The sequence below is a fragment of the Sminthopsis crassicaudata genome, chromosome 4 (genome assembly GCF_048593235.1).
Source record: "Sminthopsis crassicaudata isolate SCR6 chromosome 4, ASM4859323v1, whole genome shotgun sequence".
Lineage (NCBI taxonomy): Eukaryota > Metazoa > Chordata > Mammalia > Dasyuromorphia > Dasyuridae > Sminthopsis > Sminthopsis crassicaudata.
In genome coordinates this window covers 82476167-82492569 of record NC_133620.1, presented here as the reverse complement: position 1 = coordinate 82492569, position 16403 = coordinate 82476167, and the positions used below count along the sequence as shown (strand labels likewise).

At 33.1% G+C, this 16403-nt stretch overlaps 1 long non-coding RNA gene across 1 annotated transcript in view; it reads left to right on the top strand.

Moving 5' to 3' along the window:
* The window catches only part of LOC141540570 (uncharacterized), a 63977-nt gene extending 49963 nt beyond the window's left edge, over positions 1-14014 (top strand). Inside the window, exons 3-4 of the long non-coding RNA XR_012481585.1 lie at positions 7152-7213; positions 13504-14014. This is a non-coding gene — a long non-coding RNA (uncharacterized LOC141540570). The remainder of the gene's footprint in view (positions 1-7151; positions 7214-13503) is intronic.
* Positions 14015-16403: the final 2389 nt, after the last annotated feature.

The window sequence follows — 16403 nt, the reverse complement described above, 5'->3', positions numbered from 1 at the left end:
ACAGAAAAAAAAAAAAAATCCCCTATTTACCACCTCAAAGAAAACCTCTGTGGAAAATACACAGAATATCAGTTTCAAATATTAAAAACCCCGATCGAAAAGAAAATTTTGCAAGAAACAAGGGGGAAAAGAAATTCAAATACGCTAAATCTACAATTAGAATTATACACAACTTAGCAGCCACAATAAAAGTTCACAGGTAATGGAATCATATCTATGGATAATCAAAAGAAATAGGTATGTAGCCAAAAATATCTTATCCAGAAAAACTGTCTATAATTTTGAATGATAAAAAATGGACATTCAACAAAATTGCTGATGTTTAGAACATTCTATTGAGCAAACCTGAATTTAACAGAATATTTAACATATAAGAGCCAATATCAAAGATGAGTTTTAAGGAACTCAACATGGAGAAAGTGTTTACATGGGAAAGATGTACTTCATGTTTAAACTTCACATCAACAATAGGGTAGCTCAAAAGAAAGATTGGGACAGAGTTAATGTAAAAATAGCAATTATGTCATATAAATAAAATGCAGAGGAAGACTACACACAGAGGCATTAGAGTGGGGAGAAGGGCTTGTAGTTCTGAAAACCTCATATCAGAAATGGGTTTAATAGGCAGCACTACAAACATACACACACATACACACATACATACAGGATACCCACTAAAATCTATAAAAAAAAAAAAGGGAAAGGGCAGATGGAAAAGCAAAGTGTGAGGGAAGAAGGAAGGATCCTTGGGTGGAGTGAGGTTAAGTAACAACAGCAAAGCAAATAATGGAGAATTTAAAGAGTCAGCAGGAATAGGAAAGATTTGTATGAATGTGGGGGGAGTGAGTGTGTGTATATATGCATAAATCTACATATGTATATATGAATGTATCTTTTCTTAACTTTAGATTGCTTGGAGATAGGGAGAATTGAAAAAGGAAAAAAAAAGAATAAAGTAAATAAGGTGCACAGCAGAGAACCGAAAAAAACAGTTTATAAGGAAATAAAGAACAAGTGTACATTCAAAATTAAAATTTATTTTATTATTTATATATATATATATATGTATATATATATATATATATACATATATACATATATATATATATATATATTTATATATATATATATATATATGCACTTTTTTGATCTAGTAATTTCTTGTTATATATTTTGAAGCCTCCCTGATGTTCTACTGGGAACAGGACAATGTTATCTTTTGTTTTGTTTTATTTTGTTATGTATTTCATTTTGTTTTTCTTTTTCTGTTTTTTCAAATAAAATATTTCTTTAAATGTTAAAAAAATGTTCTTTTCTTAAAACAAATCAGTGAGATAAGTATTAAAGTAAAGGAAGTGTAATGTTCTCTTTTCTCTAAATTGTAATCGTTCTCTTGGGGGCAGGTTTCTTGGGAAGCTTCTGGGAACAGCCTTAGTTTCAGTTTAGTTCACTAATCCCAAAATGCAGCCAAGAGTCCAGGTCTTTTATTGTGTCCTTCAAAATACTGAATCTTTTCCTGGGTCCAGGTTAGCTTTAGTAGAGGCTTATCTCTCTTCTTGGCTCCCAAGAGCTCTTGTCAGAATGTCTCCTGTCAGCACAAATGTCGAAATGGGAATGAATTTTGACTCTGAATCTCCCAGAAGTTCTTTCCCAAAGTTCTCTCCCAAAAGACTGGAAAGCTCTGAGAGCTTCCTGCCTATATGTTGCACACTGAGTATACACCAATCATTATATCACAAGGAAACCATTATTTGTTGTAGGATTAAATTAATGCTAACTTAGATTTAACCATTGTCTCCTCAATTCCACTCAGTATCTTGTTTCAAGTTCTGGCCCATAACATCTCCTTGTAGGGTCAGATCAATCATATTGAATTAGATAATTATATCTATTCCAGTGACTTAGCACCTTGTAAGAATCCTAACAAGGAAGGAAGGAAATAAACATTTATAAAGCATCTGGTACAAATAAATACTTAAGACTATTATCTTATTTTTTCTTCACAACAAAGCTTTGAGGTAGGTGTTCTTAACAAAGAGTTGGTCTGAGGAAAAAAATTATACATAGAAAAAATGTTACATACAGAGGTGAAGTAACTTGACCAAGATTATACAGATAAGGACTGTCTGAAGCCATCCTCCCTTAGAGAGTTCCTCTTGGAGATTTCGCTAGAATTTAATCTCTTCAGATGTGCCAGACATTGAAATAATGTTTTCTGAACCTGCTTGCTGTTTTCTAGCAGACTCATAGAATCTGATCAAGTCAAATCAAACACATTTCTAGTCACAAAAACATTAATTGTTTATTGAATCTGTGAAAACTTCTAAGACCTGTTCACATGTAGCTCATATCTCTGATTGATTCAGTCAAGGAATATTAGTAACCTCTATGCTTTGTTGACAAGATTTTTCCCCATCTGTTTAATTCTTTTGAGGGGATAACAAACAGCATATTAACTTTGATTTCAGGGCAAAGAATGCTATAAAAATAGCATAATTTAGCCAATTAGTGTTGATGATCAGAAGGAAAGGGATGGATACAATGCTAACTTGAGAATCATCACAATCTGGGAATTTTTAATGTAGGAGCAAAATACCCCACACACATTTTGATAAGTTTTAAAGAAATGCTGGTATTTGGTCATGGCCCATAATTTATTTTCAAAGGATAACCTCTTATCATTAAGAGAAGTAAAATTCTGTTTATATAATATTTTAATAAGCCAGAGAAGTGTGTAATAGAGACTAGGAAAACCACCATCAAAAATGCCTATTAAATTATTTACCTAAAGACATAAATATCAAGCTTCTATAAAAAGTACTTCCCCAATAAAGGCATATAAAATGAGGCATAAGAACTGAGATTCATATTTTACTTGGTCATTGATAGGTGAACATATAGGAGTTCTTGCAGGAGCAGGTGATATTGCCAACTTCCTATAGTTTTTCATACTCTACTTTATGAACCACGAACAGTCTTCTGTGAATGTAGCCAAGTCCAACAAACTAGATTCAGAATGGTGCAGAAATAAATGCTAACAAGAATCAATAGTACTGTACCATTTATACAAGTTATTTGCTTGTTTAATTGAATGGTGTCTCTTAAAAAAGAGGATATATGTGTTTGCAATAAAAGATATTTAAAGTTACATAAATCAATACCAGCTTGTTACTAAGATAACAGAGCTTGTAAAACAGCTAATTTTCCTGAAAAATTGATTTTTGAGGCTTTGCTTTTAGAATAAAAGTCTTTTGATTTTTGCTGCATTCAAAATAGGTGTCAAAAACTTTTTTTTTACTTGTAAGAAACCAAAATACCTTTGAATTTCACATAAATAGGGCTACATTTAAAGAAGTAAGCAATATGAAAAGAGGTTTGTGCATTGTTAATTAATCATTTTTAAGTACAAATTTGCATTTAAAATCATCAAACAATGCATATCTATCAAATGCAGAGCACTCTTGACTGGGATGATCATGGATATAAAGGAAACAGAGAGGGCCTGAGTCCCAAAAAAGCTGTGATTTGCCCAAGATCATCCAAATAATAAGGAGCAGAAATACCATTTGAATTCAGATCCTCTTATTTCAAACCCAACATTGTACCACACTGATTATTCTGCTAGGTCCAGAAGAAATACAAAGATTTAGATAAAATATGTTTTTTTGTTTGTTTGTTTGTTTTTTAGTGCTTGTGGATCTTATATTTTAAAGGGGATTAGGATATATATATATATATATATATATATAATATATATATATATATATATATATATATATATATATATAAAGATATAAAAAAGTATTGATGAATACTGATTAAGATCTTGGGAAATGGTCATTAAATACTCAAAGGATTTCAGGACAGTTCTGAAAAGTTTACCCTTTGAGGCTGGCTTTCAGGGATAAAAAAAGAGATCAGTGAGGGAGATTTGAAAATATTCTAGAAATAGGGAAAATTAAGGTATTTGGTTGGCTGCATTAAGAAATATGTGAATATAATATATATCTTGCATTTTAACTTTTGCATTTGTATTAGTACATCTTTGGTGAAATTTTGGCTAATACTGTATTATACTTGGATCTTTTTATGGAAGTGGAAATATAAGTGTGTCTCCTAACAAAGACCTGATAATTGATAATCTGTAACTGTTAGAATGACTTAGTATCTTCAGAAGAGAAATTGTTTTTAGCTTTGCTTGGTATCTCCAGTATGTAAGCACCTAATAAATGCTAGTTATTTTCCCAAGGAATAGAGGAATATAAATTGTGATTAGCATTAGCATTTTAAAACCAAGATCTCTTTTGAAAGTATTCTTTTTTAAGTGCAATTATTCTAAGTGACTTAATGGAGTTAAGATGTTTTAAAATCAAAAGCTGCTCCTTTTCTGAATTCCAACAATACGCTGTACCTCTTCAATCAACAATTACTTATTCAGTGTATTTATATATTTTATTTCACATCCTATATAATATTAGTATCTTCCACATTTAACCTTGTATTTGCATGTATCTTAATCAGCTTTCCACTGAAATATTTCACCAACGATGCATCATAGAATTTTTATGTTTAACATTTGGTTTAGTGGTTAGAATTATGATATCCAAATGGCTTCTATAGGCAAAATAGATTATTGTAGGAAAGAAGAAATAAAACAGCCAAATGATCATATCTCCGATGGTACGCCTTTGCATGGAAAAGTTTTCAGAATAACAATGGAGAGTGAAAAATGTCTCATTCTTTCACATCCCCTGTCCTATCTGAAAATTCATGTTCAAGGTATTCCATGTGACCATTGCAAAGTGACATAAAATAATTATTTGCTTAATTATTATGAGAGGATTCTAATATTGATGAAATGACACCCTCTTTTTGGCCATTTCTAAATTTGGATTAAAAAAAGGATTTTCTCTTTCATTCCCTATCAGTGGTATTGCCAGTATACCAATAAATGTACAGTTAAGAATCAAGCACAAAGAGATATTAGAGAAAGCGGCTTAAAAAATTACTACTACTACAACTACTACTACTACTACTACTACTACTACTACTACTACTACTACTACCACTACTATTATTACTACTACTACTACTCCTAACTACTACTAAAATTACAACTACTAGTGAAATTAAATTCAGTTGCAACATATTTCCCATGCAAATGTCACAGGTCACATAAGATTAGTTAGAATTCATCCAATAACAGATACTTTCTTTTTTTTGTTTCCCTATATTGGTAACAAGTAACTCATAAAGTATAAATTTTGTGTAAACTGCTTGACAACATTGTGAAAGATGTACAAGCCAATTATCAAACAAGGTGGAGTCTCCAATAGTAATAAAATCCTCCAAATGGTTTTACTTGTGGGTGACATTGGTCTTGGCATTAAACATCAAAATAATGCATTAAAGCCTAAAAGAGTTTCATAATTACTCAAAAGTATCTTATAACTATCAATAAAACAATGAATGAAAAAATATTGATGGGAAATGTCTTATTGTCCATATTCTAAAATGTGAAATAGATTACAAAGCTTGTAGGACAGCACTGTTCTAGATTCAGCAAATGGACAGTAACCTGGGCTCAGAATTCAACAGAAGCAGTCCAGTCTTAATTTCTTACAATTTTATGCATGCATAATATTTACATTATTGTGTGCATTTATATGTATAATATTTTATGTCTTAGAGTATCAATGTGTATATATACATATATACACATATGTAAATATTTTGTTTTCTAATACATGTATATGTATGTATAAGTGTATACACACAACACATTATGTACAACAGATAAGTACCAGATATGAAGACACAGAATAGGATCAATCAATCTGTTTTTATTATGTGCCATGCATTTTGCTAGTGGTCAGTCATGTTGAAGTGAGTAGCCAAAGAAATGAGATCGTAGAACTACTGAGATGTAATTATACCTTTACACCCAAGGATCTTAGGAACTGCAGTTTTTCCTTACTCCTACTCTGTCTATAAAACAAAGGAAATCCAGATTAGGACTACCACATCTGGAAGCCTGAGGAGCTTGAATGGTACTGGAGCTTCTGCTGTGTCAGTATGTCAAAGAAAGAAGCTAGAACCCTGGCCAAGGAGGAAAGGGAGAAAAGGGAAAAAAAGGGGAAAGAGGAGGCAGCCAAATGGGATAATTTCACTGCTATTTCTTCCAAACTGTTTTTTTTTCCTCTATTCTAATTGCTGTGGTATAGAAATGTGGAGGGAAATGAAAAAGAATTAAGCATACCTACTATGTGTCAGACTTTGTGCTAAGCAATTTATAAATATCTCATTTGAGACACATTGGTTGACAGTTCACAAAACTTTCTTCTCACCTTTTAACAGGTAGACTAGATAGTAGAAATTTTATTATACCAATTTTAGAAAGACAAAGTGACTCATCCACAATTACCACCTCTAAGTCAGGGTGTGAGATTTTAATCAGTCCTCTTGACTAGTTTATTATGTCAAATTTCAGATCACATCTATAGAGGAAAAAAACATAATTTTCTAGGTGTTTTTGCATCTCCCCTCCCTTGCCCTTGTTCCATTAGACTGAAAAAAAAAAAAAAAAAAACAAAAGAGTATCAATCTTACATATGAACCAAGTGAATATGATTTTGCCTAACACGGATATGTAATGAATATATAAATGATAAATCTAGGAATGAAGACAATTTTGTAGCAGGTGAAGCCCCTTTTAAGATTCCTTGTCTGATCTACCTTTGGGACAAGATATTCCTAAGGGAAAAGATGCGTATCAGAGCCAGTTTGGGCTGTACCCAGCCCCCAGTTGGTTTGGGTTTTCAGCCCCCTTTGATACAAGATCTGGTCAAAGCCAGTTTGGGTTGTAGCCAGCCCCCCACCGGATCTGAGCTGGCTTGGATAAAACCAGCCAAAAATCTGGCCTTCAAGGAATTAACCTGAGCTCCGCCCATTACTTCTTCAAGCAGATAAAAATAGCAAAGCTAGAATCATCTTGGGTTCAGAGATTTGAAAGATGCCAGCCAAGATGCTCGCATCAGAGATTCTCTGTCCCCGCTGCTTTCGGTGTGTATCTTCCTCTGTCTAATGCCTTTTACTAACCAGACCTTTACCTTGCTTCCAAACCTAACATTAAACATCTTTTACCCATCTAGGTTTTCAGCCTGTAAATTCATTTACAGGGGACTCTCGCTGCCGCTAGACCTGATTTAACTTTGTATCCTTGCGCTGAATCCTAAGGAGGTTGCAGGGGAGCTCCATGTGACTCCCTGTACCCCAAATCCTGCCACTAGACCTCACTTAATCCTATTGAGGTATATACCTCATTATTAGGTATTTACCTCATGATTTGGTTCAAGTTACCTCATCATTTTTGAGGTTCCCTATTACTTCATCAATTTCACTTGAGATTTGTAAAAAAAAAAAAAAAAATTCCTTATAAAGTGGAAGTTACTGCTTTGAAGCTGTTTGGAAAGTAATTTGTATTGGTAACTATGTAAGAAAATAATAAATACAAAAAATAAGCTACTTAAAAAAATGAAATTATCACTTTTTTTTTTTAATAATGAAATTTTGCATTGCAATTGCATATAGAAAACTTTCTCACTGACAAAATGATGAAGAAAGGGGAGGAAACAAATAATAACACACATCTCTTTTGTAGAAATCAAACAGACTTAACAAAACCCATTCAAAGACTCCTCTAAGCCAACTAGCAGTCCAAGTCTTATCCCAAAGAAATGATGACTATAGCATACCTGAAATTTATTCATCCAGCTTCAGCATGAAGACTTCTAACCAGAGAAGTCCATCACCTCTTGTGGAATGCATTTTCCTTTTGGACTCATTAAATTACAAAGGAGTTTTTTTGTTTGGTTGGTTGGTTGGTTTTTTGTTTGTTTGTTTGTTTGTTTTTGTTTTGTTTTGTTTTGTTTTTTTGTTTTATTTTTGTATTTATTTATTTTTTTTTCTTCCTTCAATAGCAGCCTGAAATGGTATGTGCATAGACTAGAAAACAGCAAAATATAGTGGAGTCTGAATTGTTCAAATGAAGAGTTTTCTGGATGTTAATTTGAAAGGAGATCTTTAGTGTCTCAAAGATCTCTACTTGACTTTGTACATTTTTTATAGTTTAATCCACAATGTTATTAAAACCAAATTTACATCAAATACCAAGTGGTAAGGGTTAGGGAGAGTGTGGAAGGGATTCTTGTTTCACTTTTAAGAATGTTTGATACAGATTTAAAAACAAAAAACAAAACAAACAAACAAACAAAAAACAAACAAACAAACAATGACTTTATACTTCTTGGCTTCAAATCTTGCCACTCCCTCCCTTTGAAGCCTAACCTCCTTGGGCTATAATCTCTTCACCTTTAAAGGAAAAGATTTGTATCCAGTAGCCTGGAAAGTCCCTTTTAACTAAAAATCAATTATCCTATGATCTTATAGGTTGCTTTCTTCTGGAGTAAATTGGAAATTATAAGGATGTTGGATACTATGATACCTTAGGTTTAAATATTTACTCAATTAAAAATTATGATTATAATTCTTATAATAAAGATTTATATAGCTCCCTGAGGTTTGCAAAATGCTTTACATATTTTATCTCATTTTATCCTTAAATAGGTGCTACTATAGTCTCATTTGTTTTAAAGGAATAAATAGATTTGCTTCCTGTAAAAAAAAAAATTGTGTTAGCCAGTCTCCCTTCAATCTTGATTCATCTAAGTATTTTAATATGTTTAATTTTTTTCTTGCTATCCATTACAATTTCCCTCTCCCCTTTCAATTTTCTGCAGTCATTTCTTAGTGTTACCATATTTCATTATTTATAGGGCTGTTTATTGAGTGTAACACATTTTTGCTCATAAAGTTGTCTGCCTAATATGGAAGACCTACATATCAAAGGCAAAGTGATCACCTGATCTTTATGATGAATTTCTTGATCTGTGAGCCTGTTTCTCATGATGAATTGTTCATTGTTATTCATCTTTCACTTGTAGTAGCTAGGCTATCTTATGTGTTTTCACAATGTTCATTTTTTTTTTCCCTGCCTCCTCAGGTAAGAACATCGTATTAAGAAAAGCTGACATATTTGATAAAAACATGTCTAAGTGGACTTTTAAGTTACTCAATATTCTTCTGCACATTATATCTAGATCACAGTCTTTGCATTGTTATCCTTGTCAGCATCCCTATCCCCAAATTGTCAAATCTTAAGCTGTATTAGAAGAGGTAATTGTTTACTCACTATGTACTTTAAATGATCTTGAATGTGGCTTTATTAAATGGCTAAAGGATTACTTCTTACAGGATATAGATTTATAATGAGATTCACATTCTGCACTTTTTTACACCATATCCAAAATGAATCTGAAACACTTCTTTTGCTATTTTTATGTTGATAAATGAGATATCCTTATACCTAGAACTATTTCAATTGCCTTAAGTCCCTATCACCTCATGACTGGATTGTTATAACAGTTTGCTGGTTGGCTTGTCTTTCAAAAGAGTCTCTTCTCATTCCTGCTCATTCTCCATTCAGCTGTCAATGTGATTTTTCTAATATACAAATTTGATCCCATTCCAGTAATCCTATTCCCTCCAGAATTAAACATGGAATTCTCTGGCTTTTTAATCCATCATAATTAGAAGCTTAGACTGCAAGCTTCTTGAGATCAAGGAGGATTTTTTTTTTTGGTGTCACCAATATTTAACATAATGTCTGGCACAAAATGCCTAGTACTTCATCATTTTTTTTTAATCAGATCACAGAGGTTATTGCTAAAAGTTTAATAAGATTGTTTTACTTTGCTTACTTGGGAGTCCCCAAGGATGCTGAAACTGACATGTCCAAGGCTACAATTTTTCTAAAATTTCATAAACACACACACACACACACATTTCAATCTGAGATTTTATTGCTCAATTTGCCTCTTTATATATCAAATATCTCTACTAAGCAGATGATGGTGCAAATGGATAAGCATTGGACCTAGAATTAAGAAGTCCAAAGTACAAATCTAGCTTCAAACAATTACTAATTGAGTGACTACACAAATTACTTAACCTCTCTTTGCCTCAGTTTCTTCCATTGTAAAAAGACAATAACAGTACCTTGTAGCATTGTTGTGAAGATCAAAGGCAATATTTTTAAAAAAGCATTTAATGTAGATCATGACTTATAGCATGTGACATATAAATATTTATTCCCTTCTTGCCCTGCCACTCTAAAGCAGATTCATAACTCATCCATAACTTACAGTCATATAGTTTGGGAAATGGTGAAGTTACGTGACTGGCACTTTATTTGCCAAAACAAAGATTTTTTTTTTTTTTTTCACTCCAAAGCTGGTCTTCTATTCATAAGACTACACTGCATTTTGTAATAGTCAGATAATGAAAAATAAAACTTAATTATATCCAGTTCAACTCTAACTTATAAGAAGCTAATAAAAATAATTTTTATTCAGGTCATGAATCTTATATGTACATAAATAAAGCCTCTCCCCTCTTAAATGACTGGGGCAAAAATGCTCATATTTAGTAAACTAAAAGAAAATTAAGAAATTATTTTTATAAAAATTACTCATATACAAAAGTCTCCAAGAAATCATGAAGCATATTAAGTGATTATAACATCATAAATTTCTATGATACATTTCAAAATAAACTTTTAATTATGTTGGATCAAGGACAATTTTAGCTTCTGTTTTCCCCATAATATTTGGATTAGAAAAACCATAAATAGATTGCTTCCCTAGACAAAGTGACATTTTAGCCAATGGGGGGCTGAGCAGCATGACATTTCTGCTTTCTGTTAACATCAAAGTGACAACTCTGTCCTTTCATCCAGGTTTACACTCTGTGGGTAAGGTGATGATCCTTAACATCCATTCATTATTTACAAAGTAAAGAAAATCTATCCACAAACAGATGAGGAGATGACTTTATCTGTTTATAAATAAGGTTGAACCTGGATTAGCTTTTTCAGCCTTGAAGGTCAATTCACAGCAGCAGAGTGCAAAATCCTGTACAATCAGACCTGGTAGAAAAATGATATCAAATTGTACAGTGCATTGCATCATAGGAAATTATCTCAAAGAGAAGCTACAAGAATAGGATATATATATATATATATATATATATATATATATATATATATATATATATATATATATATATATATTGGTCTTGGGACTATGGGAAAGTATTATAATCTTTCAGCATTCTCAGGAATGTGCCAAGTTACAGAATAACTTGTATTTCTGTGGGGAATTTTTGCACTGGGAGTTCCATGCACCTATCAAATTGCACATCCAAACCAACTCTCTTTTCCCCCCACCCCAACTAAAACGATAACAATATTTGCACTACTCTCCTCCCAATTTTCTTGCCATAGCTCTTCCTTTTAGGGAAACATAGAAATCATAGTTTGGGTCACCAAGGAATGTCTATTCCCTCCCATTACAAGTGCTCTGTGAGTCTGAATTACTAAAATTATATCTCATACGACCCACTCGCTCAGAGCATACACATTTATTGAGATTGTGTTGTAAACACCAGCTTTTCAAAATATCCCTTCCATAGACCTGCAGTATACTTTCCTAGTACTCAAGATCCAAAGGAAGAGTGGGTACACATATAAAGTACAGTAGTAAATAAATATAAACACAAATAAAGACTAAATATGACCAGGTTAACTCATACTTATAGAACTGCAGGGCCCATATGTTCTTTCCTTGTTCAGTATCATCATACTGCTTCTACCAGGTATGGCCTCACTAATGGGCAAGTCACTCCTTTAGGTTCTCTGAGCCTATTTGTTCTTTGCAACTCAGTTCTCTATTGGTAGATCTGTCTCCCTTAGTGACTTATAAGAATATACAACTGAAATCTTTCTCTTGGCTCTACTACTGAAATCTTTAAAGTGTTTCTGACTTTTTAAAGCAACCCGGTCTAATGGGGCTTATCCAATCAATGGTCAACTGACCTTTGATATAATCAATTTTGAGTGGGAGAACTTTTCAAGAAATATAAACCTTTCTTTAAATTTCATTTGTCTCAAAATGTCCCATTGTCTTTGTTACTTTTTTTTTTCTGTAACACCATTAAATAGTCTAGAGAGAAAAAGCAATTGATCAGGGGTAGCTTGACCTGGGTAACCAAGTGATACAATGGAGAGAATGTTAGGACTCTTCATGATACATATACTTATGTGTCTCAGACACATACTCAGACAAATCAGTTAAGCCTATTTGTTTAAGTTTTCTTAATTGCAATATGAACTATCTAAGGAAATGGCAGGTCACTCTAGTATCTTTGTAAAGAAAACCCTAAATGGGGTCACAAAGGGTCAGAAATGACAGAACTGCACAAGAACAAAAGTGGGAATAATAAATCTTGGATGATTTCCCTTACTGAATTATTTGACAATCTAAAGAAACCATGTGAGACTTTGTAGCTGTAAAGAACTAGATGAATTTTAAGTCATGAGTTCTAAGATTATTTCAGCAATCCTAAACTTTGCAGGAAGTAGTTTTAGCAAGAACGGTCATCATGCAAACAAAGCAATCATAAAGTATATTAGAATCATTAAAAAGAGAAAAAAATACTGAGGCAATTTTTTTTTCCTGTTTTCTTTTAGATATTCCTAAAAACTGAGAAGTAGGTTAAAAACTCTGAATTTCTGCCTGGAGTAGACAATTTGGCATGTATTTTAGATTTTTCTGTTGCTATGAGCAAGCAAAGATTCAAGGAAATGGCATTGGCAAGGATAAGAAGATATTTCCTTATTATGCAATGCACTGTAATTTGATATCATTTTTCTACCAGGGCTGATTGCAGAGGATTTTGAACTGTACTGTTGTGAATTGACCTTCAAGGCTGAAAAAAGCTAATCTAGGTTCAATTTTGAGGGTATGAGTCTTCTTCCCTGAGATTTAACTAGTCTTTCTGGCACTTGAGGCAAGTTAACAAGAGTTCATCATGTTTTTGGTCATAGATACATTGAGAGGGAAACTAGAGGCCACCTTTTGTAATATTCTTAATTAAAAATAATGAATTTGAGTAACTGAAAGAATATCTATTTTGCCCAAAGTCAATCAGATTGTAAATATCAGTCTCAGGGTTTGAATCCAGCTCTCCTAATCACTTTCTTACACCCTATAAATACAAAACCCAAGAGTGAGAAAGATCCTGGCACATAATCTAGCTGATAGCATTGAGTAAAAGAAGTCATCAATCTCAGAATATCCTGAATACACTATTGGAGAGTTTGCCACCAAGAAGGCAAGCAAAAAGATTGATCTTGAATAAGCTCAAGATCAGTTATCCTCTAAATAAGGTAGAACTTTTTTTTTTTTTTTTTTTTTTTTTTTTTGGTGCAGCCTAAAATTTCTAGAATGCCTAAACTCTAGAATGAGGTGGTGCTTGAAGACATAGTGGGTGGCTTTGTGGAATGGTACAAAAAAGATATATGAGTTCCTTAACTATTGGATGTAGAAAACAATATGCTTTCAGTTTGGAACCAGCAGGAAAAATGAGAGAGGAAAAGGAAGGATCAGCAGTGGCAGCCTCCAGCCAGGAAAGGAAAACAAGGATTCCACCTTAAGGGATATGAAAAGAAATAGAGAAACATAAGTCTTTTATAGGTCACAATTGATAATGCATGTTTGGAGACAGAAGATGGTGAACATATTTTGATAAAGTCCTATTTGCTCCCCTGTAGAGCAGGGACCATTATGGGTTCTAAATGATTTCATGTTTTTAACTAAAAAGTATTTGGAAAGTATCTGCAAGAACTATTAGAGCAATGGGAAACTGTATATTAAAGAAAAAAGGGAACCAAAATAAAATTAGTTAGGCCCTCATTGTAATGAGACTTGAGAAGAAGTGGCAAGTGCTGAAAAAACACAAAACAAAACACTAATACTTTATCCTCTTCAAGGTTGTTTTGAACTTTGCCAAATGTTAACATCTTTGTGTGTACTAATAAAGTATAATTAATCCTGAATTTTAAGATGCATTGATAATGAGATTTCAGCAATTGAGAGAGACAATAGACTTTGAGAAGTGATAGCTCCATGATTCACTAACAGCTGAATTAAATCCTCCCCTTAGGATCTGGCTTCCCCATTGTGCACCTTATGCATAAAAATGAAATCTTGGAATGCAGCTGGCAACACATTGGGATTTAGGCGCTTTTAAGGGGATCTTACATAATTAATGAAAAGCAAACATGGGCATAAGGAAGCATCATAAAGGAGCCCAAATATGTTCTTATGAAAATTTTCTGTACCACCTAATTCATAAATATTAGAGATATGCATGTTCCCTAATGGTGTTTATTGTTTTTCTTTAGATTTATAGATTGCTAGAGCTAAAGGAGAGTTCAGGGATCTCCTAATCCAACTGCCTCCTTTCCCCAAAACAATGGAAAATAAAAAGTGGTGATGAGGCTTTGTCAAGGCTACATAACTAGTAGGTGATAGAACCTGTTCTGATGACCACTCCACAAATATAATTAAGTGCCTACTGAGCACATAGAACTATGCTCATAGATAACAAAAGGAAGACAAGATATAGTACCTACCTAAGATATATCATCATCTAGCAGGGAGATCAGGTTACATCTTCCAAATACACAAATAACTATAAATACATAAATATCTATGACTCAAGTTAGCAAACTATTGCTTGCATAGGAAGGGGACATATAAAGTAGAATGAGAAATTCAAGAACTGGAAACAGAATTCTAAATTTAATTTGTGGTACAATTAATTAGCTGTGTGAACTTTGGTAAATAATTTCTTTTCAGTTATTTGATTAAAAAAAAAAAGGAGATTGACACTTGACCACAAATTTTGGTGAAATTATAGAAGGCTTCATAGAAGTGGCACCTGTATTCTGCTGTGAAGGAGGTGAAGATGTCAGAAGATGGAAATGAGGGAGTTCTGGGGGTAGAGCCAAGATGGCAGAGTAAAATCAGCAAGCTGCTAGAGCTCTCCCAATTTCCCTTGAAAACCCCAAGAAACCAAGGCTCTTAACAGAAATCTGACAGAATTAAACCTCTCTCCAGCTCAAGATAGACTGAAAAAGATTCAACAAAGGACACTGGGGTAAAAAAAGCCAGCCCAAGTCAGACTCTGGGAAAGCTGGTGAGAGGGTCTTAATCACAGTGGGAGGGGGAAATGTCAAAAGAAAAAGAAAGACAATGAACAAGAAACAGAAAAGATAGAAAGCTATTGGGATGACAGGGTGGAACAAAGCACAAATTCAGTTGAGGATAGAATTTCCACAGAAGAAATATCAATTAATGAGTTATATATAAATTGGTCTCAGGCCCAAAGAGTCTTCTTGGAAGTTATCATAAAAGACTTCAAAAGGCAAATAAGAGAGAAGAAAAAAATGAGAAAGAAAATGAAAGGGATATATGAAAGAGCCACCACCTTGGGGGGGAAAAAAAGGGAAAAAAGCTGTCTGAAGAAAACAATTCCTGGAGTAATAGTATAAACTAAATGGAAAAAGAGATACAAAAGTTAACTGAAGAAAATCACACATTATAGACTAGAACAAGGCAAATGGAAGCTAATTACTCTGAGAGACAGCAAGAATAAGCCAGACTAAAAAGAATGAAAAAATGGAAGAAAATGTGAAATACTTCATTGAAAAATAGTCAACCTGAAAAATCGATGCAAAAGAGACAATTTAAAAAAATTTGGCCTGGACAGCATTCTACAAGAGATCATAAAGGAAAACTGCCCCACTAGTCTAGAAACAGAGGTGGAAATAATCATTGAAAAAAATCTTTCAATCACCTTCAGAAAGACATCCCACAAGGAAAACCCAAGAAACATTGCTTCAAAACTCCAACACAATAATCTTAAGAAAAAAATACTTTAAGCTGCAAGACAAAAATATCAAGGAAAATATTCAGTATTGCCCAGGATCTGGCAGCTTCTACAATAATGTATCAGAGGGCCTAGAATATCATATTCTTGGAGGCAAAGGACCTCAGGTTACAACTAAGAATGAACTACCCAGTGAGATTCAGCATCATGTTTCAGAGAAGAAGATGTAGCTTCAATGAAGTAAGATATTTTCAATAATTTATATTGAAAAAAAAAACTAAACAGAAAATTTAATCTACAAACACAAGACTAGAGAGAAGCATAGAAAGGTAAACAGGAGAAAATATGTATTTAAAAGTTAAACTGTTTACATTCCTGGATGAGAAAATGATACTCTTGCAAAATGTATCTGTTCCTAGGGCAGACAAAGGAAGACATCAGGTGTGGTTATGATTGGTTGTGATGACATCAAAGAAAAAGACATTAAGAGGTGTAAAAAGTCCGTAATATAAAAACAGAAAAGGTGAAGTATAAAGGGAAAAATTAATTCA